General features: G+C 45.6%; 1 long non-coding RNA gene across 2 annotated transcripts; it reads left to right on the forward strand.

Moving 5' to 3' along the window:
• Positions 1–4,046: 4,046 nt before the first annotated feature.
• On the forward strand, positions 4,047–12,774 carry LOC105714082 (uncharacterized). 2 transcript variants are annotated; one of them, XR_001106738.2, is made up of 4 exons: positions 4,047–4,136; positions 8,949–10,207; positions 11,314–11,473; positions 12,599–12,774. It is a non-coding gene; the product is annotated as an uncharacterized LOC105714082 (long non-coding RNA). The 2 variants fall into 2 exon arrangements; XR_001106737.3 differs by lacking the exon at positions 4,047–4,136 and having other exon boundaries at positions 7,752–10,207.
• Positions 12,775–15,361: the final 2,587 nt, after the last annotated feature.

Genomic DNA, 15,361 nt, shown 5'->3' on the forward strand with positions numbered 1-15,361 from the left:
GGTGGGGTTTGGTTCTGCCTGGATGGGTTCAGAGCCTCCTTGCTGCTTCTGTCCCTGGCCTGGGCTTTGGCAGCCCATATGCTCTCTAGAACACCATCTAGGTCACAGCAATTAAACTTGAAGTGTTCTGAAAAATCAGCAACTGCCTGATGTCCACTCTACCTTTCTGAAGTTCTGTGTATTTCCGACTAGATAGACTTCCATTTTCATAATAGGAGAGAAGGAGGGGCTTGGGAGGGGCCATGGGGAGGAACATCAGGAAGCTACACGGAGGCAGCCTCTGAGGTTTCAGCCAGCCTTCCACACGGTGCTGCCATGTGACCCTGTGCAAGTCCCTTTCCTTCACCGTAGCCCTAGTTTCCATTCCTAAAACGAGGTGGGATTCAGTCGCTCTTGTGGTATTTCACAGCTCTAACATCTCATGCTCCTTTCTGTGCCCTACTGGTCATGCCAAGTGTCTAAGGAGGGCAGTGGGTGGCCTCATCTAGCAAGTTGGCGAAGGAGGCAGAAAGTGCACCCATTATGAGCAGCGGGAGGGCATGTTCTGTTCACTGCTGGGATAGTCACAGTACCTTGCTAGTGCCTTGCACACAGTAGGTACTTGGTAGATTTACTGGATGAATGCATGCACGTTTCTAGACTCCTGAGTCAGTGTAGATTCCAGAAGCTACTGCCTTTCTATTCAGAAAGAAGCCGCGAACTTCCCCACCAGGACGGTTTGTTACCAAATGGGGATCCAACACTTTTTTATAACTGAGGTCAGAACTGGTCAGGGAGGGAGAAGCTGGGCTTTATCCCTAATTTCCCATGGGGATCTGGAACCAGTGCCGCTCATAGGAGAAGCAGAGCTGAACTGCAGAGACCAGTCAACAGGTATGTGTGGCAAACCGGGTGCATGGGCTTGCATTTGAAAAACTAAACACAGCTGAGTCCACTGGAGGATGCCCGTACCGTGGAGATGCAACCAGGACATGAAAGCATTGTCAGAGTGGCTGGAGTGCTCCCTAGCACTGCATAGGGAGGCAGGCAGCTTAGAGTGGGATCCTAGGCTCTATGCCAAAGTGCCACACAGTGTTTTTGGAGATTCAGTAGGACAGTAAATTAAGGCCCAGATGAGGCCATCAACAGAAGAATCTTGTTTGGTATTCCAGCTAAATATTTTTATATATATATATATATACACACACACACACACACACATATATATATATACGTATATATATATGTATATGTGTGTGTGTGTGTGTGTATATATATATATATATATATATAGAGAGAGAGAGAGAGAGAGAGAGAGAGAAATCGCCCATTACCCAGGCTGGAGTGCAGTACCAAGATCACAGTTCACTGTAGCCTTGAATCCTGGGCTCAAGCAATCTTGCTGCCTCAGTCTCCCAAGTAGTTAGGACTACAGGTGCCCGACACCAAGCCCAGATAATTGATTTTTTATTGTAAAGATGGGGTCTTGCTGTGTTTTCCAGGCTGTTCTTGAACTCAGGGTTTTGAGTGATCTTCCTGCCTCAGCCTCCCAAAGTACTGATTTAGGCATGAGCCTCCATACCTGGCCCATTCATATATTTACTGGTTTATTTATGTTTATGGAAGTCACAAGATTCTCAGCTGTCAGTTACAGCATTCAAGAATGATTTCTCTTCTAAAGAAGGATCCTAAGTCTTTCAAACTTTTTTGAATCCATCCTTAAAAAATACCTTTTCCATCAGGATTCAGTACACATGAATAGATATATTACTGGAACAAGAGTTTCAAAAAACAAAACTTGATGGTAGTATATGTGATGCATTCTTAATATAGTGGTTCTCAAAACAGTCTGGGACCAGAAGCCTCAACATCACCTGAGAACTTATTAGAAGTGCAGATTATTGGGCTCAACCCCAGATAAGCTGCATCAGTTGTTCTGCGAGCTTTACCAAGCCTTCCAAGTGATTCTGATACATGCTGAGGTTGGAGAACTACTACAGATTATAGTAGGGACTATTATTCTGATCTATTTAATTAAAAAGCCCAGCTGTCAATTATAAGCCACTATGTTTGGGGTTAGCTTAAAGCCACCTAAAAAACCTCTGAGGTCCTGCTTTTTCTAGCCTCCCTTTCCAAACTCATCTCAGACCATCTGCCCTTTGCAATCTTGCTCTAGCCAGCTTCAGCCAGACCCACTGCTTTTCTGGTTCTTAAGCCTTCAGCCCTCTCTGCTCCTGAACGTCTGCTTGTGGTGCCCTGTCTGGAGAACTCTTCTCCCAGCTATTGGGTGGGTGGCTCTTGCTCAGTGAGGAGTCTTAGCTCAGATGCTTTTCTTCAGAGAGGCTGCCCTGGCTGAATTGGCCTCAGCTGGTATATTTTATTTTCATCATAGCCCTTAGCACCATTGATAATTTTCTGCCTCCAGTTGAATCTCATTTGCATAGAACAATGCCTGGCATATAGTAGGTACTCAGTAAATACAGTCACACACCACTTAATGATGAATCACATATATGACAGTGGTCCCATATGATTATAATACCGTATTTTTACTGTACTTTTTCCAATTTAGATTCGTTTAGATACATAAGTATTTACCATTGTGTTACAATTGACTACAGTATTCATCACAGTAACTTGCTGTACAGGTTTGTAGCCTAAGAACAATAGGCTACATCATAAAGCCTAGCTGTGTAGTAGGCTGTAGCATCTAAGTCTGGGTAAGTATACTCTGTGATGCATTTCTCAGAATGTGTCTCCATCGTTAAGTGATGCATGACATGACTATATTGTCAATGGAAAAAATGAATGAATGAGTAATTCTCAACCCAGGGCTACCCAGGAATAGTCCCCTGATGAGTATTTTCAATCCACAAATCCTTGGTGACCCCTCCTGGTGACATGGCCTTTCTTCCCTCCAGTGAGAAACCCTGCCACTGGAGGGTTTTTCTTCCCTCTAGAAGACAGAAAAAAAATATATTGAGAATTCCTTCTCCTGGATGTTTCTTGCCTTTCTAGTCCTCCACCATTCCCTGTGTGCAGATTTAAATCAGGGAAATGTAGAGTAAGTAGCACCAGACTTGAAGTTAGGGCAGCTGGGTTCAAGGGGGGGTTCACCTGCAGCCCGGCTGTTCGGCCTTAGGTAAGTTACTAAGTGCCTTTAGGCCCAGTACAGTAGGGGTCATAAAACCTGCTCAGGCTCCCTTATCGAGTTATCAAGGGTCTCATAGGATATAGCTTCTGAAAATGCCATGCATTACAAAGAATGCACCAACTTAACACCTAAATTATTGACCCACAGGCCACATTCACAGCGCAGGGGCACAACCTTCCTGATATGCTTTGGGTGTTTGTCCCCTCCAAATCTCATGCTGAAATGTGATCCCCAGTATTGCAAGTGGGTCCTTGTGTGAGGTGTTTGGGTCTTGTGGGCAGATCCATCATGAATGGTTTGGTACCGTAATGAGTGAGTTCTCACTCTGTTAGTTCGTGGGAGAGCTGGTTGCTTAAAAGAGCCTGGCGCCCTTCCTCTGTCACCATGTGATGCCAGCTCCCCTTCCCCTTCTGCCATGAGTGGAAATTTCCTGAGGCCTTACCAAGAGCAGATGCCAGTGCCATGTTTCTTGTACAGCCTGCAGAACCATAAACCAAATAAACCTCTTCTTTATAAATTACCCAGCTTTGGATATTCCTTTCTAGCAATGCAAATGGACTAATACACCTCCCAAGGAATTTGAGAGAGCTTGGGCATGCAAGTCCACAACAGAGCAGGCAGTCATGAAAATACCTGCATGACTTTTAAAAGAGGCCCCCAGGGCCACAGGGTATAAAAGATGGCTTTTGGTGACTTGCGTAAGGATTTGCATATTGTTTGCAAGTCATTGAAGGCAGGTGGGCATGCATCATGATCCATAATACTCTTGTGCTCCTTCCCCCAGCCTTCCTTGGCCTCTTCACCTGCACGTCCTCCTTGCTGGAACCCAGCCTGGAAAAATGGTGAGTTGAGCTCCCCCTGGGGGGTTCCCATGGCTGTCAGCTCCTTCCAGAGGCATGTATGGGGGTGAATGTGGACCTGAAGAGATCCTGGAACATCGTACTGTCTGATGGATGGCAGGACTTAAGCGTCACTGAGCTTTCACACCTGAAAACTATTAAAGGTTATTCTTCTTTTAATTCTTTATGGTTGTTCGCACTCCTTCCTTAGAGAAACCTCTGATTTTCACTTGCAAGACGCTCAGCTGAGCTTGTCATACCCTAAAAGGTGATTTCAGTTCTTCGATGCCAAAGAACCTCTTCTACTAATCAAAACACAGCTGCAGAGGCCTATGTGATCTGCTAATGGGCACCCCAACTCTGGGGTATGTCTGTCTGTACCTGGGAAAATAGACATAATTAGGATAACAGATATCATATGTATATGCAAATGCAGCAGGTAAAAATGACTAGAAATGAGACAGGGCTGGAGTTTGCCAAATCCCATCAGACCAGCTATGCAGCTTAACCAGACGCTAACACCATCACCACCAGGCCTTCCCCAGTACCAGCTCTGGTGCCCTCGCGTCATCTTCTTTTTGCCAACATGCTGGAACCCTCATGCAAATTATTTTTATTTTTATTTTTTTAGAGATAGGGTGTCACTCTGTTGCCCAGACTGAAGTGCAGTGGCACGATCACAGTTCACTGCAGCCTCAAGCTCCTTAGTTCAAATGATCCTCCCACCTCAGCCTCCTGAGTAGCTGGGACTACAGGCCTGCATCACCATGCTCAGCTAATCTTTGCATTTTTTTGTAGAGACGAGATCTTTCTGTGTTGCCCAGGCTGGTCTCGAACCCCTGACCTCAAGCAATCCTTGCACCTCAGCCTCTCAAACTGCTGGGATTACAGCTGTAAGCCACCACGCCCAGCCTATTTTTATTTTTTACTGTAACAGTAGGTCCCCCTAGATTCCTGAAGAGGCTCTTTCAAGAGCTTCAGATCTTAGGGAGCTGCAGGGGTCCTATCATCTGAAAAGTTAGTGGGGGGAAGATGGACAAAAGAGAGGGCCTCTTCAGAGTTTTTCCTTTAATGAGGGTTTGGTCCCCACAATGGCAGCATCAGGACTGGAGAAGACCCGGTGCGTCATTACCAAGCTCGAGTTGCCTTTTTCAAAGAGAACCATCCCATAAGGATGGCCTGGAAGCTTCTTGTTTGGAGTCAGAGGCTCAGTCTAAAGTTCTACTTCTGTCTCTTCCTGGTGGTGTGCACTTAGGCAAGTGACTCGCCTCTCTATGTCTTGTGTTCTTCACCCTAAAATGGGCATGATAACAGCACCTGCCTCAAAGTGCCTGGCAAGACGTAAGCTCTCAGATGACGTTTTCCTTCGTAATAGGTACGTGGGCAGGTGAAGAGAGTCAAACATCAGGCCCAGGGTTCTTACTCCACTGTATCACTCCATCTACCTACCCATGGATGAATCACTTCACCTCTCTGAGCCTCAGTTTGATCATCCATGAAGTGGGCTAATAATAGATGGATGTCATAGTGCCGTGTAACAGTAAACAACAACAGTCCACTAAACAGAAGCTAGTGATGCATGTGAAGTAACGATGCCTGCATTTTGGGGCAGTGCCAAGTCTGATAAGATTGAAGAGCATCTTATTTATGATGCTCTGTGTCTGATACGGAGTAAGGAAGTCCTCACCCCTATCTGATCTATCAAAAAGGGCTGCAAAACTATGCAGGCAAACGATCTGGGTACTGCCTTTACCAAGCTGCACAGCCATTGAACAAGGGCATCTAACTTCACCAAACTAGGAGGGCCTGCACATGCAGATCCATCTCTGTTGTTGGGATTGGGGCCCATGCCTTGTTCCATTCTGTAAGCTCTCACTGTGCTTGACACAGTGCCTAGCGTGTTATAGATGCGCAATAGATACATACTGATTGATGGATGAATAAATGAAATCACCTGCATCCATGAATGAATAGATGGTCAATTACATTGTCAATTTTCTACCCTATGGGTAGAGTAGAAAAAGCAGTCAGAATCTTGGTCCTTTTGCTAATGGTGGAAAAGGGCAATACTTGTAGAGTGTGTGCCATCAGAGCCATGTTCAAATCTCAGTATTACCATATCTTAGCAGTGAATTTGTTCAAACTTCAGTTTGGAAAAACATGCTGACCTTCAGTTTCCTCATCTGTAAAATGAGGATAAAAATATCACCTTCGTTATAAGGTTATGGTGCAGATGCTATAAATTTGTACGTGCCAGGGCCTGACGTGCTACTAAGTGGAGAGTGGGAGAATGAGAGTGAATCCCCTTCTTTCTTTCCCTCTTCACTACACAGATTCCAAGGATATTGTTTTATACCCAGCCAAGTCCTAAGCACCGGAAGTGGATCTGATCTTTTACCTAACTCTAGCATTGATGTTTTTTATTCTGTTGAAGGCATCAATATTTGTTCAATAGTGTAAGTCTTAAGTAAGCATCTAAATGACATATTACAGATGATGAAAGTCATTTCAGCGCAGAAGATTATTTCACACCGATCATGTTTCCTTCATTATCTGGGGCCTCTGTAGTTGGCAAATCTCTGCAGCTACTTAAATGATAACATTAGTCCTAATGCCATGTAAAATGACTAGTTCCTCAGGGTAGGTTTATTTTTAATAGTGTATGTCAGCAGCAAATAGCTTGGAAGACCCCAGAGGAAAAAGCACAGCTCAGGCTCTCACTGGAGCGATGATATAGATACATTTAATATCTATATTAAGAACCTTTTAGGCACCATGGTGATATTGAACTGGATAGTTAGGCGAGTGTAGGGAAAATCCTGGGCTGTTTATAGAGCATGATGCAGTGTGCATTCTAGAAATCTTTAGAGGGTCTTCAAAGTCAAATTTGGGCCTCAAAAATCTTTGACAGACATTTGACCCCAGTAGTAAAATACTCTGAAACACAAGCTGGGAGAATAAAATCACTTCCTTTTCTCTTTTTTGGTAAGCCTGTTGGTAAGTTTGCTGCGCTATTAAAATGTTTAATCACTCGCCTCCAGCAAGAGCAAGCTTCTGTCTGAAGTTGCAATTTATTAGAGTGCCCAGATCATACCGGCTATTTACCCAAAACATGGCCAGGGGATTCTTGCAGAGAAAACAAACCACAATTTGAAATCAAGCATAGAGTGGCAGATGAATGGATTGAAGGCAAAAATTATTTTGGAGTTGATTTCAGGGGAGAGATGATAAAACCTGCAATGATTTTCTGTCTCAAAGGCACAGGGTTAGGTTTACAGTGGCCATAGGTCTGGCCTGTGAGATATCCCAGGGTCAGTTGGTAAAAGTGGTGCCAGGCCTGTCCCAGGGAGGTCTCCGGAGAAGAGGCAGCAGAGGAAGGGGCTACTCTAGGAACATACCTTCCAAGAAGAGGCATCTCTCTCTGCTTTAGGGTTTGGTCAGAGAAGCTCAGCCTGGAAAGGCAATGAACAGATAGATGCCTGGTTTCAGCAGAATGCTAAGCCCAAATCCCCCTCCCTCCTTCTCTTCTGTGGACCTCACTCTGACCTTTCAGACTCATCCCAAAGCAAACCGAATTGTGGGGCAGGAAAATGCCTTTAAGATGGTGAGCATCATTTAGTTATGGTACCTGAAGCCCTCCCGCTGGTGGCGCAACACCATGGACCTAGCCCTTGGAGTGGAGGGCCCCTTAGAGGGCCATGGATAAGTAAGTCCTCCCGGAAACTGGTATCCAGGACCATGCCTTGGAAGGCACCTACAGATAATGAGCCTACCATCAGGTCACAATTTCCTAAAAACAGATATGTAAAGATCTAAGGAATTTCCTGTTTATCATCCTGTCTTTGCCTATACAAAATTCTTTTTAAATCTGGATTATTGTATCCCAAACTGGGTTATAAAGAATAACAGATATTCTGGCAGGAAAGAATACTACGGCTTAATAAGTTTGGGAGCTACTGCATCTCTTGAATCACCAGATACGATGGCATATTAACGACTCTCCTGCGTCCTGAATTGAAAAACTAGCAAACGAAACTGGTTTCACTCTGTTTCCCCCAGTGTTTCTTCAAATTGTTCAGCTATGAACTGCTTTCTTCACAGAACATCCATCACCATCTTACCTTTGTGGAAGGCAGTTGAAGAATTGTTGTGTTACGATAGGCAGAATTCTAAAAACGCCCTCATTCCCCCCAAGATTCTCCTCTCCTGTTCATTCAATCGAACATTAACACAAATACTGCTGAGAGGGAATTTTGCAGATGCAAGAAAAGCCCTAAGTAAATCGACTTTAAAATATGGAGAGCATCTGGGCAAATCTGATCCAATCAGGTGACCTCTTAATTGAAAGGGTGAGGATTTGATGTTCCTTCTGTGACTTTAAAGATGGAAGGAACCCCATGAGAAGGAATATGGGCAGCCTAGAGGCAGAGACTAATCCCAATCCCCAGCTGACAGCGACAAAATGGGGACATCAGACCTGAAGCCACAGGAACCGGATTCTGCCAACAACCGTAAAAAACTGAAAGCAGAATCTTTCCCAAAGCCCCCAGATAAGAATCCGGTTGGCTGACACCTTGATGTTGGCCTCGTGAGACTGAGCAGAGTCCAGGTGAGCCTACCTGTACTTCTGACCTACAGAATTGTGGGATATTAAATGGGTGTCGTTTTAAGCTGCTAAATTTGTGGTAATTCATTTCACAACGACAGAAAACTACTACCTACCGATTCAGAGAAATCAAAGCAGAAGTGGTATCCTTCACATTCACAAGGTGTTTCAAATGTAACACTCATATATGGACAGAGCAGGTGTCTCTGTTTTTACAGGTGAGGATATAGACTCAGAGAGATTAAGTTACTTGCCCAGGACACTCAGCCAGGAAATGAGGAAAACGGGACTTGAATGGGTTTTTTTGTGTGTGTGTGAGTTAGGATGGGGTGGGGGCATGTTTCCTTTACCGTCTTTTGCATTCAAATAGGAAAAGGCATTTGGAAAGACTGCAATTGGGAACTTGCAAAGGAGGATGAAAAAAAAAATTCAGGGAAGAACACATCAAGCAACGTGTTCAACTGCTTCATCGGAGAGGTCCTTTCTTTCATCTCTTGTGTCTGAGCAGAAAAGCTTGCTAGAAAAAGGACCCACAGCTGTGAGCCAGTGACAATGTGTGGGGCCAGGGTCTGATGAGGCCACCGGAAGTGGGTTGCTGGGATGCTTTATATGTACAACGAAGGGCGAAGACATGCAGGCCTGTAATATCAAGAGAAACAATGTCTGCAGGCTGACCTCCCAGATGGGTGGTTTGCAGAGGTGGGGCTGCCTGCATAATTAATCAGCCCTGGCTTTCTTCGCCACAACTGGCATTCCTACCTGTACCCGCAGCCCTTAAGGAACCCCTTGCTCAGTGTCACAGAGCAGACAAGTCATGTGGGAACATCCCCCCCAACCTCCATGGACAGAAGTGGAGACCGAAGCCCAGAAAAGGAACAGGACTTCTCGAGGTCACGGTCAAGGATCCCCTAACACAGGACAATTCTCTTGGTTAGTGATGACTTCTGGATGAGCCTGTATTCCTTACTGAGCAAATGTAGCGTGTGTGTGCCTGTGTGTGTGTGTTTTTTGTGTCCAGTATGAAAGTCAGAACTGTGTGTTACCATTGTCCTAATAATAATAGAAGCCAATACCCACAGAGTACAGATCCAGTGCCTGATGCGGTCTTGAAAGTGCTACGTGTTAACTTTATTCTCACAGCAAGCCCATGAGGTAGTTGGAAAAACATTAGGGTTCTTCACAAATGTTTCTGGCCAGAAGTGGATCCAGGTATTGCAGGGCTTAAAGCATATCCAATTTGGGGGATCTTGTTGAAGGAAAGGAATACCAGTTTATAAATATAAATTAGGCACAGGGCCCCATGAAAGAGAAGGGCTTGGAAGCACTGCAATAAGTCTGTTAGTTGCATGTTAATGTTCCCTCCCCTTGTGAAGTTAGGCGAGAGCATGTGACTTGCTTTGGCCAATGGGATATGAATGAAATTGATGTGTGTCACCTCTGGGTGGAGTCTTAAGAGTTAGTGAGTGATTCACCATTTTCCTTCCCAACCCTGACTCCCACGGTCCCTGGATTGACAATGGAAAAGTGTGCCAAGATGGAACTTCCTTTGCCCTGAACTCTGAGCCTATGATATCTAGAGCAACCTCTCTCTTCACCCTGCCCTGTGTCAACCAGCATGAGACATGGAGTGTAAGTAAGAAATAAACTTTTGTCACGGCAATTCACTAAAATTTTGGATTTTTTTTTTTTTAGCCACAGTGAACCTTGCTTAACCTAATTGATATAGGCAGGGTATTATAGTTGTTTCCATTTTCCAGATAAGAAAATTGAGGCATAGAGAGATTTAGTTACTTGCCTGACATCACACAGCTAGTTAATGGTAAAACTGCGATAAATGGCTCAGTGTCTTTGTTTCTAAGTGACATTAGGGAAAGGTGGGGACTTCAGCAAACTAAGGTATTTGTTCCATCTGAAGACTGCTTCTGACTTCCTACTGTTGGTTGTAAAAGAAAAATGTAGTCCTTCGTTGCCAGATTCTCTGATTTTTTTTTTTTTAAGCAGAGGCCATAAATCCAGAGTTTTAATGTAAAACCAATTGATTGAAATGTTTTTCTCTTTCTTTCTTTAAATACCATGAAGCTAAGACATTAGTGAGCTAGGTTTGGTTCATCAGTTTGAGACCTTACAACGTTGAAGTTTTCATTAAAAACAAAACAAAACACTAAAAATTCAAGCCAGTAATATTGTGTGCTACTGACTCAGCCATGGTAGTCTGAGAAGGCTTTGGTGGGAAGGTAGGACTGCAGTAAGGTGTCCAGGCCCCAGAGAGGTTCCCTGCAGTAAGATGACAGGGGCCAGGGATGTTCCCAGGCTGGGGATGGAAAGAGAACAGTCACAAACATTTTCAAGGACTCTGTCACATCAGAAGTGTTTTGTGCCAGGCACAGTGGCTCACACCTGTAATCCCAGCACATTGGGAGGCTGAGGTGAGCAGACTGCTTGAGTCTGGGGTTCGAGACCAGCCTGGGCAACATGGTGAAACCCCATCTCTACAGAAAAAATTTAAAAAATTAGCCAGGCATCGTGATGGGAACCTGTAGTCCAGCTACTTGGGAGGCTGAGGAGAGAGGACTGCCTGAGCCTGGGAGTTGAGGCTGCAGTAAACTGTGAATGAGCCACCGTCTCAACAAAAAAATGTTTTGCTAGGGTTATTCAAATTTTTGTATGAGGCTCTCATACTCACACACGAATACTCCTTGAGGAAACACTAATAGTTTCATATGATGCATTTCCAGAAGCTTTCCTATCACCATGCCCTGTGGCATTGAGCAGGATCTAGCTGAATGTCATGAGCCAAAGCGAGAAGAGGCAGTCACCGAACAAGCCTTCCTGGAAACAGAGATCTCCCTGGATCCAAAGATGGCAATTCCCTGATAACTCTCCAACGAGGCCAAGGTATTTCCATCTACCTAATCTCGTCAGCTGTCTTGTGAGGCTCAGCTCATTCTTGGGGAGTGGAGACAGTAAACCGTAAAGGTTATGTCCAAGAGGCCCTAACGTGAAAACTGAAAAAGAAAGTCAAGTTCGGATGACACCAGTGAGCGTTCAGCACAAGACCTCATGCATTAATCCAGAGGTTCCCAAAGCATCAAAGGAGACTTGAAATGTCATAAGAATAAATGAACCATTTGTGGAAATAGAATCTTGTGGGCAAAACATTTGGAAAACTCATGCAATGAAACAAGGTCCTTTGCTGCAGGACTTATCAGAACCTTTAAAAAGCCACATGCACGGTGTGTGTGTCTCTAAGAGGGCAACCCTGCTTGGTTGTGGAATCCCTCTCTCTTTCTTTTCTTTTTTTGCAGAAGCTTTTGGGGGAAAATGTGGTAGAGAACTTTCTTTGAGATGTGATGTCTAATCTTTCCTTTGGGATGTCTCACCTCTGAATATCTTGGTCACTTTCTCTCTAGATTTTTTTTAGAATTGCGATTTTCTCGTTTCAGAAAAGGAGGCATTTCTAGTTATTCATTAGTTTTAAAAAGTAGGTGGCCAATGGAGATCAGAGAGGCCATTGCATGCCTGGCACTGTACCCCACATGTCCTTGAGCTCTGTGGGCTAGACGCAAGCATCTACCTTTTTGTCAACTCAGTAATGACTTCAGCAGTTGGAATTTCCAGCTCAAAGGATGTTCTTTAAGGCAAAGGGACAATGACATTTGAGAGATAGCAGCCTCAAGGAAACTCTGCCTAGGGACACGTACTTGGGAGGAGGAAAAGGAAGAGGAGGAGGAGGAGAGAGAAGCCCTTGAGTGGTTGACCAAAAGGGGCCCCTTTTATGGCCTTCCTGTTTATGGCTGAGAAGTAAACAGCTTGAGAGCCAGGCCGTCTCCCTCCGCAGCTGGGGCACTGGTTCAGGCTGGCCAGGGACCCTCTCTTTCTGGGTGGCAATGGGCGGGGAACCTGCCAGTCATGCTCATCTCAGAGTGCATTTTTTTTAAAAGCCAGCATCTTGGGGAGTTTTCCTTCACCCCGCACCATCTGCTTGGTCCTCACCTCAGTGGTCTTGCTCCTTCCTTTCAGGCGACAGTTGGAGATCTGTGTGCGCAAGCTTGGGGGTCAGATCCTAGCTTCAGCACGCAGCAGCTGTGTGACTTCAGGGGAGCCCTGCACCTCCCTGATTCTCATTCACAGTGATGAGTAGTAGCCCCTTCCCCCAGGGATTTAGATGTGCAGACTGTGCCTGAGAACTTGCCTGGCATGTGGAAAGTGACAATACGTGTTTATTTCTATGACTATTATTTCAGTTGCTCTCTGGGCTCAGCCTCAGCTTTCAGGGGGTGGAGGGCTGGGGTCCTGGTGGGGGGCAAGGATTCAGGCTCACCTCCCAGAGGGACTCCCGGGACCTTGATCAAGGCAACATCTTTCTCCAGATTAGCTCGGGGAGTGCTTTTCCTCCTGAGAAATGCAGGCTGTGATGGAGCTGGGAGGGTGCCCCAGCTTACATAAGGAAGACGGCACCGGGGGCAGCCAACACCAGGAGAATCAATAAACTATAATTATCAAGAATGGTGTCTGTGGGGGTTGGGGAGTCATGGGGACAGAGGGAGACAGAGGAGGGGGTGGGACAATGCCAGAGAGAAGACACAGCAAGAACAATACACACATACACACACTCATGCACACACACACACACGTGCACACACTCTGAACAGATGCAGAAAAAGTGTGCGAACATGGAAAGAGACAAGTGTGTGTTGTGCTCAGCCTTCCTGTCCTGTCCCTCAGGGTGGGTCTGCTTTCCTGGACAAGACAGAGGGAGTAAGAGCCAGACATCTATTAGCTCTTTACATTCCCCAAGTCCTTGCCCACATCAGTCCTTTAACTCTTGGATGCAAGGCAGAAATGTTCTGATGTCTGCTTACAGTGTCTAATCTACTAACTTAGTTACATTCAGATGTTAAAACAATACAGATTTTTACATTGAGTGTAGTCTGTTAGGCTAGAAATAGTACTTAACATTACCAGGGTCTTCATTATCCCTGGATCGAATGCTGCTTTTCAGGTTCACTGCTCTGGCAGGGTTTTTTTAATTTTGATTTTTTTCTTTTTTTTTTTTGAGATGGAGTTTCACTCTTGTTACCCAGGCTGGAGTGCAATGGCGCGATCTCAGCTCACTGCAACCTCCACCTCCTAGGTTCAGGCAATTCTCCTGCCTCAGCCTCCCGAGTAGCTGGGATTACAGGCACGCACCACCATGCCCAGCTAATTTTTTGTATTTTTAGTAGAGACGGGGTTTCACCATGTTGACCAGGATGGTCTCGATCTCTTGACCTCGTGCTCCACCCGTCTCTGCCTCCCAAAGTGCTGGGATTACAGGCATGAGCCACTGTGCCCGGCTTTGATTTTTTTTTTTTTCTTTGAGACAGAGTCTTACTCTGTCACCCAGCCTGGAGTACAATGGCACAATCACAGCTCACTGCAACATAGACCCCCGAGGGAATAAGGGATCCTCCTGCCTTGATAGTGAGTAGCTGGGATTATAGGCACCCCCCACCCCCCCCAGGCCTGGCTAATTTCTTTTCTTATTAAAAAAATAATAAATTTTAGAGACTGGGTCCCACTATGTTGCCCAGTCTGGTTTCAAACTCCTGGGCTCAAGAGATCTCCCCACCTTGAACTCCCTCCCAAAGTGCTGGGATAATAGGGGCAAAGCACTGTGACCCATGCTCTGTGGTTTTGTGATACGGCACTTTTGGAATCCATTGTGATGGGTCACCTGGACTTGTAGGGCAAGCCCCACAAACCCACTGGCTATTCATGAGCTCTATCAAGTTACCAATTGTTTTTTCTAAAAAAGACTTGACTTTAGAGAGCAGTTTTAGGTTCACAGCAAAATTGAAAGGAAGGTACAGAGGTTTCCCAGACATAACCCAACCTCCCATATAACCTTATTGCTTTTAAAAGTCATCTTTAAAAATTTTCTTTTCTCTGATCCCCGCAACCCTTGCCATTTTGAGGTCTCGCCCCCAGAAGGGATTATTAAATCTGGTGCAGGTTTTCTTAGTTTCCTTCCCCCCGATGTGACGTGGGAGCCTTCACAAGCACAGAACAGGCATTGATGGAGGTCATTGAACAAGAGTGGGTGTGGAAGGTGTTGGAAAGACCCTCAGAGGAGGAAGGCTTTTGTAACACTCAGGTACACTGAGTCTCTGTTTTTGAAGGGTAGTGTTTTGGAAAATGAGCAAATATGCAAACAAACTTGTGTTACATTTGGGCTTTATTATGTGCTGGACCACTAGGCTCTGTGTGTGTGTGTATGTCTGTGTGTGTGTTTAACCAGCATTATCTTAGTTAGCCAGTCTAATCTCAGTAGTAGTCACAGGAGGGATTTCTACCCTTCCTCATGGGGCTGCTGGCCAGGAGGTGTCCCTCCCTGTCACAAAGCTTGCAAATGCCTGAGCCTCCCAGGTGCCCGAGCCCCCCAGGTGCCCAGGTCGGCCACCAGCACTGCCTTTCCCCAGTGGGGAAACTGAGGCTCTGGCAGGTTAATTCTTACGGCATCCAAGACTCACTATAGCAGTGACCGGCCTAGGTTAGATCAGGTCTCCTGACTCAGCCCCTCTGATAACCCATGGGGAGAAGTTGGTGAAGACAAGATGAGACAATGTATCCTGCCTGGGAGGGGGTCTCCTGGGGCAGCTGTCTCACACATGCCCTCTGCCTCCCGCCCTCCGCCCGCTGCCTTGAAGCATGTGAACCCCCCTTCCCTAGCTCTGGGTGGCACATTTTACAAGGAGCCCAGCCTCCTGGCCCTTGGCTTTCACATAGCTTCACACGTTCCTG

This window comes from Aotus nancymaae, unplaced genomic scaffold (assembly GCF_030222135.1).
Source record: "Aotus nancymaae isolate 86718 unplaced genomic scaffold, 86718_ANA_hifiasm-v0.15.2.pri h1tg000030l, whole genome shotgun sequence".
NCBI lineage: Eukaryota > Metazoa > Chordata > Mammalia > Primates > Aotidae > Aotus > Aotus nancymaae.